General features: G+C 35.9%; 1 protein-coding gene and 1 long non-coding RNA gene across 3 annotated transcripts in view; one reads left to right on the top strand and one right to left on the bottom strand.

Moving 5' to 3' along the window:
• LOC119635589 (serum response factor homolog) overlaps nt 1-9027 on the bottom strand; it is a 48207-nt gene that overhangs the window by 13311 nt on the left and 25869 nt on the right. The window lies entirely within an intron of this gene.
• LOC119635590 overlaps nt 1-9027 on the top strand; it is a 21571-nt gene that overhangs the window by 10648 nt on the left and 1896 nt on the right. For both annotated transcript variants that reach the window (XR_005247081.1, XR_005247082.1), the window contains exon 2: nt 5498-5776. This is a non-coding gene — a long non-coding RNA (uncharacterized LOC119635590). The remainder of the gene's footprint in view (nt 1-5497; nt 5777-9027) is intronic.

Genomic DNA, 9027 nt, shown 5'->3' with positions numbered 1-9027 from the left:
AGAGAGAGAGAGAGAGAGAGAGAGAGAGAGAGAGAGAGAGAGAGAGACAGAGAGATCCAGGGTATAGTTGCAGCCTGTGAGCTGTATGTTATGCCTTTCCCGACCGAGTAAAGATAAAGAGGTATTTGTCCCTCTTACAAGCTAGATGGGAGCGTTATTTCATCGTTTTCTTCTCATACCGTATGCTTCATGAGAATATCTTTGTAGAAACTCGTCGGAGATCAATTCTGACTTTTTTACGAATGAGTTCATATATTCCTTACTTAAACATTCATAATGTCTATGCATATTCTACCTTCCACTGTAATATAGGGAAGAAAACATAACGCTTCTTTACTTAACGTAGAATGCAAATGTCACTCCTTTATTAAGAATAATTAAAAATGAATGGGACTAGAATTTCCCATTCCATGTAGCAAGGGAGATACCATCTTCATTTTCACGGCACACAACTTTTTAGACCATTTGTCTGCTCCGTACTTCAATTAATTCTTTCTTTTTGCTGATTCGTAGCATGAAGGAGATTAAGTTTAACCGTGGACTTTAATACGATTTCGATAAATGTGAGCGCCCTCAGTGCCTGACATTTAAAGAGTTTTTCGCTCTCCTTTTTTCACGATTTAATTGCGGCTAGCACTGTCTTGACGTAGCTTAGCTACTCAATGAATATCCACATAAAACATGCTGCGAAAGTAGACCAAAATTTGGTAGCGGACAAGTCCAGGTTGTAAAAAAATTAATATCGCAATTTTTCGTTTATTACTTGAAAATCTATGCCTGATGGTGCCATACATAGCGTACGTTTTCTGTCACAGACTGCATAGCCTCTTCTCATATGTTATAGTTGTTGAATAGGGCACAGCCTGATAGAAAAGATGCCTGGTCCTTGAAAAAGGCACCTAATTGATGTACTTCACGTATTTTGCCTAGAATTTTCTCCTCATCTCTTAAGAAGAGAGAGTCGCCTTATTGCCACTGGAACATTGTCAAATGTGTAGATCGTTTGCAACTGCGCATTGATCGAATCGAACTACTGCACTTAAAGTTCCCATAACGAAAGTTGAATTTCAATGAAAAATTCATGTAGATACAATGCCTTATAAGAACTGACACTTCTTAGACACAAGTTTATACATTGATTCGAATTATCTCTTACAGTGTTCACAGATGATCTCTTATGATTTGAAAATTTTAATAGAAGAAAATATGAAAGCCCGCTCTGAGGTCTGATAAGGTTCGAAATGATGAGTGCATACCAAGAATACCTAGGAAACCACCTCAACAAGGAGAAAGCAAGCAGCCTTTACATCAACCTTTACCCTATTAGGCTTTTCGCCTTTGAATCGCCTTGCGATTCTATGAATTGACATACGTTGATAGCAAACCTACTTGAAAATCTTTCCATTTTTATTTTTTAAGGATCAATTTTTCTTAGGTATACCTTCGGCATTTCAAGTGGAAGCTTCACATCTCAACTAATATGAGAAATTTTGCTTTTGTCCGTTCCTTGGCAATAGGTTACTACTAGTTGTTAGAAAGATCAACATTGCTTGTTGAAATATCTCCGCTAAAATGTAAAAAGATGATGATGTTTTCCAAGATTTTCTTGTCGTCTTAAGGCAGAATAATCTTATTTTTGAGCTTAACTCGTGATATGATAGTTCAAAGATGTTTGTCATCAGTTAAAATCTTTTAAAAAAAAATTCACTTTGCACAAACATTTGTAGTCATAGACGGCCGAACATCATTTAGTCAATCGCAAAACATGTATATAAAGGGATTTTCTATTTGAGGCTTCACATACATGTCCTTAGGAGATTTGAAAGTAAAATCATACAAAAACAGGCGGCAAAGTACACACATTGATTGATTGATGTCTTGATATGTTTGCCTTCCAATGCAGAAAGCATTTTTTTTCTTCTTCTTTGTTTTTATTTTTACATACAACTGAAGATAGATTTATTTTTGTAAGGGTACAATTTTGAACAGCAAAGTTAAAATGTTTATGCTGTTAAGGTGTTGGGTACGCAAGATTCGCATAGAACTTGAATGAATTTTGTTTTTTATATTATGCTTGCATTTTGGCACAACTAGGTTCGTTTTCCTTTTTCGACTAAAGCGAGTAAATGTGTTTTTATCACACCTTCTTTGTATGTAAGAGCAGCGAACCGAAAAGAAAAAAAATTACGCACTAGTGATTCCGACAGGTTCATGATGTAAACAGTTTTACATGTTTTTTTTTTTTTTTTTTTTTTATTCATTCAATAGTTTCTTGACAAAACTGCATTTTCATCGCCATGAATACGAGAAATTGTTGTCGTTGGGTGAAAGGATTATGGGGGAAGTGTTAAAACGTAGCGGTTAAAGTTTTAACAATATTTGCCTATTGACTTACATCATCTATTGCTGTAGAGGCTGTTTGATACGCGAGAAGGTAAAGTGAAGGCATACCTGCTTGGCTATCACGTTTGGAATTTATGAAAATGAAGCTCATGAATGAAGCTCAGCTAGGAGGTCGCATAATAATTTACATACAGGTATAGTTAATCAAAGGCAAACATGTCCTTATTTAAAATCATGTCCTTGCTTGTCAAAACTATAAAGAGATCGAGACTAAGATTACAAGCTGCTTTTCGGACTGTTTACAAAGCAACTCTGTGAGGGAACTCGATTTTGCGAAGCCTTGAACAATTGTTAAACAGCTGTTATGACGATGATTTTTGATAAGTAAAAAGTTGGAGGATTTTCGAGACATTTGCGCAGTGGTTGCTGGAAATGTACAAGCAACATTTTTTAAGCGAAATTACTCTGACCGATGAAGGCTCAACGAAGTAGCTGAAGAGCACTTCCAAACGTTGCGGGTGGCCTTTCGAAAAAGGAGGTGTGATTGAGGCACACTTTTTTTCTCAATATATAAGGTTGCGACGCTGCAGTGAAAGTGTTTGTGTGATTAGAAAATTTGATTTCCTCCAGTCAAAGGATTTTTTTGTCATGCTATTAGAAAGGTCTAGTCCCTTAATAGAAGAATGTGACTCAGGTCTTTTTCATGCTACGTATGTTGGCGAGAGTTCATCTTAACGAGCGTTGCAGTGTTTATCCCTAGCTTCGGGAACAGCGACTGTAGTACGCGTTGAATACAAAGCCAAAGCTCTTATTGAAAAATTCTAGATTTGGAGCAAAACTGGCCAATCAAGACTGTACCGTCTTTTTCGTCATTTTATGCACCTTCTTGCTTGACCGATGATTGCTTCGAAAGCGTATATAGACTTTCTCCTTTTTTTCTTTTATGACAAATCGCTAAGGTGATGTCCTGTGTACTTGTAATGGCACAAAGAAGGAAGTGAGGAGAAAGACAGACAGGGCTTGGCGACAGCCAAGTGCCATATCTTTACTGACCGAGCATTCAGTATAACTAGGATTACTAATCAATGTAGGTATGGCCTATCGCACTGAGGACTGATCCCAGATATTCCCGACTTTACTACTTGGTTATGCGCAATGGCCCATATTTATCCAATCCACAAGAAAGTAAATTATTATTAATTAATTTCTCCTTAGATACAGTTGACATAAAAATCCTCAAGAGATAAATCCATACATTCTACAACATATTGTCTTAATTAATATAAAAACTTGGCATTACAAGCATTCGTTTTTGCATCTTAAGATATGACAAAGTCGTGCTGCCATCCAGCCATTGTCATTGAGAACTCGCCGGATATGTAGTTTCCGCTTCCGATTTTCAAGTGAATGTCAAACATCGAGAATTTGATTACAAATTTTTTTTTTTGGATTAGCTTTATGTTTTTTTGATATCACAACCGTTATCTAGCAATTGATCCAAAAGTTGGTCCGATCCGAACCACTTTCAATAGCGTCCGTCCTTGCGACTTTGCAGGTTGAGAACAAGAAAACAAGATAGGCGGACGACCTTAAATCAATTCAGAAAGGGATTTTGATTCGGTCGTTATTGCAAAAGGCGGGTCTTCTGGGCGTTGCATTCATCCGAACAATCTTAATGTACTCTTGTTTCAAAAACGGAGGAGCAGAAATGTCGAGAACAATTAAGGGCTTGATAGAGCATATATAAGCCTTATAGGATTTTCGAAGCTTTCTTCTCAGAGTTACAAGTTTTCTGAATATACTCTGTCGATCTGTTTTTTTGGATGATGGATACAAAAAGATAATTGCGACTGAAGTGAGGTACGTTGTCAGTGGAGTAGTTATTACTCGAGGTGAGGCTTGGGAAGTTTGAAAAAGTGTCTTTTTCTTACATCGCTGAGTTATGTCGAATAAATATAATGATGGAAAGCTAAACTTGGAGTAGTTTAAAGAATTATATTCACTCTCTCTTTACAATTCTTCCACGTTTTAGGCAAAAGCCCTATTTTCTTTTTTCTTGTAAGGATTTTTAGATGGGATTAGCGAATGTTCGTGTACTCTTTAAATCTCTCGCATGTAGATTGGAACTCATTCCGAGTATCTTACGATCATTCGTTTTATGTTAAAATTTTTGTTTCAATATTGCAAGTTTTGTTTGCACGTTTCTAAGTCTATTAACCTTATGAGCAGGCCCGGTCGATGAAACTCATTTCAATACTCAATTTTCATTACAACTTTTGTGCCTTTGGGAAAGCTAAAGTATAGAATTATTCATATAACGGCTTTTCAGAGGAAGGCTTCATATGTGGGTAACAGTTGCAAAAGCGATCCGATCCGAACCGTTTGAAAATAGTAACAGTCCTTGGTCCAAAATATGTCGGGGGACGAACTTTCATCAAAACATCTGAAGAAATGTCACCCGTAGATTGAACACAAGAGCCCAACACGGACACAGCGACTGACAAGCTTCAGATAGATTCAGAAAGTGGTTGTTAGTCGGTCGATATAATAAGAGTTAGGTCTCTCTTAAGTTCTTCTGGGTGTTGCATACATCCACACAAACTTAAAATGCCCTTATAAAGCATAAAAATGAAGGATAGCAGATAGTTCGAAAAAGCTTATAGTTTTTTAAACGGATAAGTTTGTATGTCAACGAAAATTATCATACTCTCCTTCCCACGTTCAATTTAACGTTCTTCGGGATTTAATACAACTAAATGTTAAGCTAATACAAGCACGGGAAGGCTTTCTTTTGTCATTTTTTTTTCTTTTATTTTCGAATAGAACAACCTAAGCACCAAAGAAACCTAAAAATAAACTGATCTAAAAATATTCTGAAGATATTGCAATATTTGCAGATAGATCGACGCCCAAAGTCTCACAATTCTTCGGATTGGAAACTGTGTTGGGAAAATATTGAAAAACGACATTTCTAAGTGAAGCGGGATAAATAAAGATATTGTCTAAAATTCATTCTGTGAATATCAAAAATTCTTATTATTTTTCGATCAACTCGAGTATATATATATTGTTGTTACATGTAAATCTAAACGAATTTATTCGGGAATAAATTTCCTTGTCTTACTATGCAATGATTTTTTCTTTCTCTTTCAAGCTTCAACGAGAATACCTTTAGGTATAAAATCGATAAGATAATAATGATTAAAATATGATCATTAACGAAAATTTCTAATTACTTTACAATGCCGTTAAAACCAGTTTCAATCATACCAAATGAAAGCATGCAACTGAAGAAAGATAACCGCCGCCATGACTATCTCTTCGCTTAGAATCTTTACTGATGGTAAAGATTCTAAGATGTCGACGAAAAAAAAGAGAGGCCGAAACAATCCTTATCGATTAATTAAATGAAAAAGGAATTCATTAATAAACGGTAAGTTTTTTTTTCACTTGTAAAACGTAAAAGTCTACATTGAGGACTTTATGTGATAGTGTGTAGTGATAAACAAATAAAACGACGAATACTTAGTGAGTAGAGAATATTCGTTAGTTATTAAAAAAAAAAAGAAAACAAAGAAAAGCACTGTAGTGAACCGCCGCCTACTATTAAATACCCTAGAATCACCTTACAGCCATTCATAAAACCACGCAAAGCTCTTGAAAAAGTGATCCGATCCGAAGCATTTTCAATAGTGTTCGTATTTGGACCAGAAAACCTGAGTCTACCATATTTAATCAAAAATCTCTCAAAAACGGTAGTCTGGAGAAAATAGGATGGACAGACGGACACGAAAGCTTAAATCGATTCAGAGAGCGATTTGTAATAAAAGCTGGGTCTATCTCAGGTCCTTCTGGAATTGCATAACCTAAATGCCCAATGTACCCTACCTAAACCTAATGAAGGGTACACGTGGCCTAATGACCGTAGATGACTTTGTGTGCTCCTAATCATGATTGCAAATAATCTTTTTATCATCTTTTAAAAAATTGTATTTAAGAAATTTTTTAAGAACTTTTCCGAAGTAAGAAAATTATATTCGCATGCTTTCACCGAGTATTGGTTACGAAACACTTAAGTAATTCTTTTCTTCATTTATGAAATTTTCTGGCATTTGTAGAAGACAATAACAAATATTCCAAATGATATCCGCCATGATTCGATATTAAATCCGTCACTTTCACTTGTTCGTTTTAAGATGGGTGACAAAGCTTTCCAACCTTCATTAAGTCGAATGTGCAAAAGTTTAGCGATAATTTTTGTAACTGTGACAATTGGTATAAGTAACAATCTATAGATACTGCTCGAGCATTACATCACGCTGGTGAAGACAATAACGGATATCTGCTGGACTGATTCATTGGTTTTAAGAAAAAAGTCGTCATATCTTGAGTTGGAATCATTTCGAAAGATTGATTAATGGGCGGATGCAACTTTCTGATATGCTGATCCGTATTTTGCGTTAATAGATTTTTTAGAAACTAATTTAAGCATCAATGTAACCCTTTCGCGGCGGATTCCATTTATATACGGCAGTCACAATGTGTATCAGAGCGGCCGAGACCAATTATGTACAGTAAGGTGTGGTGCTGCCGCGTCGTCGCGCAAGGTTTAATGTATTTGCAAACGCGACCACAATAACTAAAAGCAAGTAAGAAAATTACATTCGGTCGTGATCGAATCTTTTATAGTCATCACCGTTGTCCCCAACAAAAAAAGAAAAAAGTAATACAACTAAATTTTCATCCCCTATAGTATAGAATATGGGCGCGGCTGATTTTTTCTATTTTTAAAATAAAAATTTGTATCATATAGGAGTGTTCTTTGAAGGAGTGTTCTTTAGGTCACTTGCCGATTCTTTTGAAAATTTGTAAAGGGACAGAAGCACATGCTTAGGTGCATTCATTCCAAATTTGAAACTGGCCGAAAATTTATATAATGAATGGGGTTTTTGAAGCTCGTTTTGAGACACTATAATATTGGGTAGGCGTGGTCAATGTTTTCAATTTTTTGTACAGCATCGCCCATACGTTTATAATTTTGTACGTTTATCTGCTAGAGTTTAAGCCTAATCACTAAAAAACCAATTGTTTATCTCTTCGGAAAAACAGAGATGGTCTCAGTTTACGTGATATGATGGGCGTGTCTCTTCACCAATTTGCCCCATTTTCAATGCCAACCTGTGTGCAAGAACTTGCAATGTTCCGTATACCGCTTATGAGAACATACAGTGTTTATTATTTCATTTAGAGTAATCTGGAAAAGTAGTCAGAAAGAACATAGGATGTAGACTAAAGTGAGGCGAATAAGCGTTTTCTGGCATAGTTATAAGAGCCTGTGACAGCGTTTTTTTATCGGTACATGGCGTTGTATCGAATTTGGTATTGCAGAGCAATAATTGCAACAAAACTATTCAATATCGATTTCATTATAGATCCACGATCAGCCAATTCGCAAACGTATTGAGAAAACGCTCGTGACGTCCCTGGAATGTTGTTACACGGCTGTAACTATGCCTAGACTAGCATTCTGCGGTGCATTTGAAGTCCTTTGAAGGCGACACTGCACCTTCGCATACTGCACTGGCTCTTTGAATCCTTTTTCATCAGAAACTCATCTCGTATCCTTCAGCATTACTACACTACGGACTACTCTCGAAACTTAAAAAGCCAATCTGGGAGGAAATCCAAAAAGTCCGTGTCATTATCTGTTGAATATTTTGTCACCAAATCTGACATAGATGCCGCTAATCCAAGAGAAAAAATCTATTCACGCTATTTAAATGACGGATACTTACTACCTTCTGATCACAATCCCTTATCAGTATGAGGAAATAAGCCAATTTACCCCTTAAAACATTTATCGGAATTCTTTCGCCGGGGAAACTGATGTAGAAAATTTGAAAGTTAAACAGCTTTGTTCAAAAACATTTTCCTTATAAAAGATTGCGGAAGTTTGACTATGATTTACTAACTAAGGAAACTTTTGCTTTCTGGGTTTTTTGCTCATTGAACTACATAGGAACTACGATAAAAAGTTCCATATAAATTCTAACTAAAATAAAAAAAAATCTGCCACGCCCACCCAATATTATGCAACATCGAAATTTCGTTTGTTGTGTTTTTTTTTCAAGTCCCTTGCAAAACTCTAAGACTTACAAGCTAATGTGAGAAATTAGTTTATTTTCTTGCAATCGGCGGTTAAGGTAGATGATCGAAAGAGCTTTTGATTCGACGAATCATATGGGGAGGTTAAAATTGATTACTTTATTCAAAATTCATTTTATTGCTTTGAAATCGAGACAAGCAATATTGAAAAAGTTTCATTTGAGTACATTGCCAAATCGGGATACAAGGTTCACTTGGTCGCTTAAATTAATAATTACGTTTTCATTAACTGAAATATCTGTACCATCATATGATTGATTGGCCCTCTTTCAAAGCGCAATCAGGAAACGTATTCCTGTAAAGGAAGCGATACTGACAATATGCGTTTCGAATGCGATTATGCTGTCAAATGAAATATTCTTGTGAGTAATAGCTTTCTAATATTTAAATCGATGATTAAGATCGTCATGAGGCACCTACAACTCAGTTACCCGAGGTAATTAATCAGCCCTTTCCTAAAGTCAAATCCTGAACATGGACAGTGAAAGTTCACTTGAGATATCCACGACTCAGTTATCG

The sequence above is a fragment of the Glossina fuscipes genome, unplaced genomic scaffold (assembly GCF_014805625.2).
Source record: "Glossina fuscipes isolate IAEA_lab_2018 unplaced genomic scaffold, Yale_Gfus_2 27, whole genome shotgun sequence".
Classification (NCBI taxonomy): domain Eukaryota; kingdom Metazoa; phylum Arthropoda; class Insecta; order Diptera; family Glossinidae; genus Glossina; species Glossina fuscipes.
The sequence above is the reverse complement of the archived record's forward strand: the minus strand, read 5'-3'. Positions and strand labels throughout refer to the sequence as shown.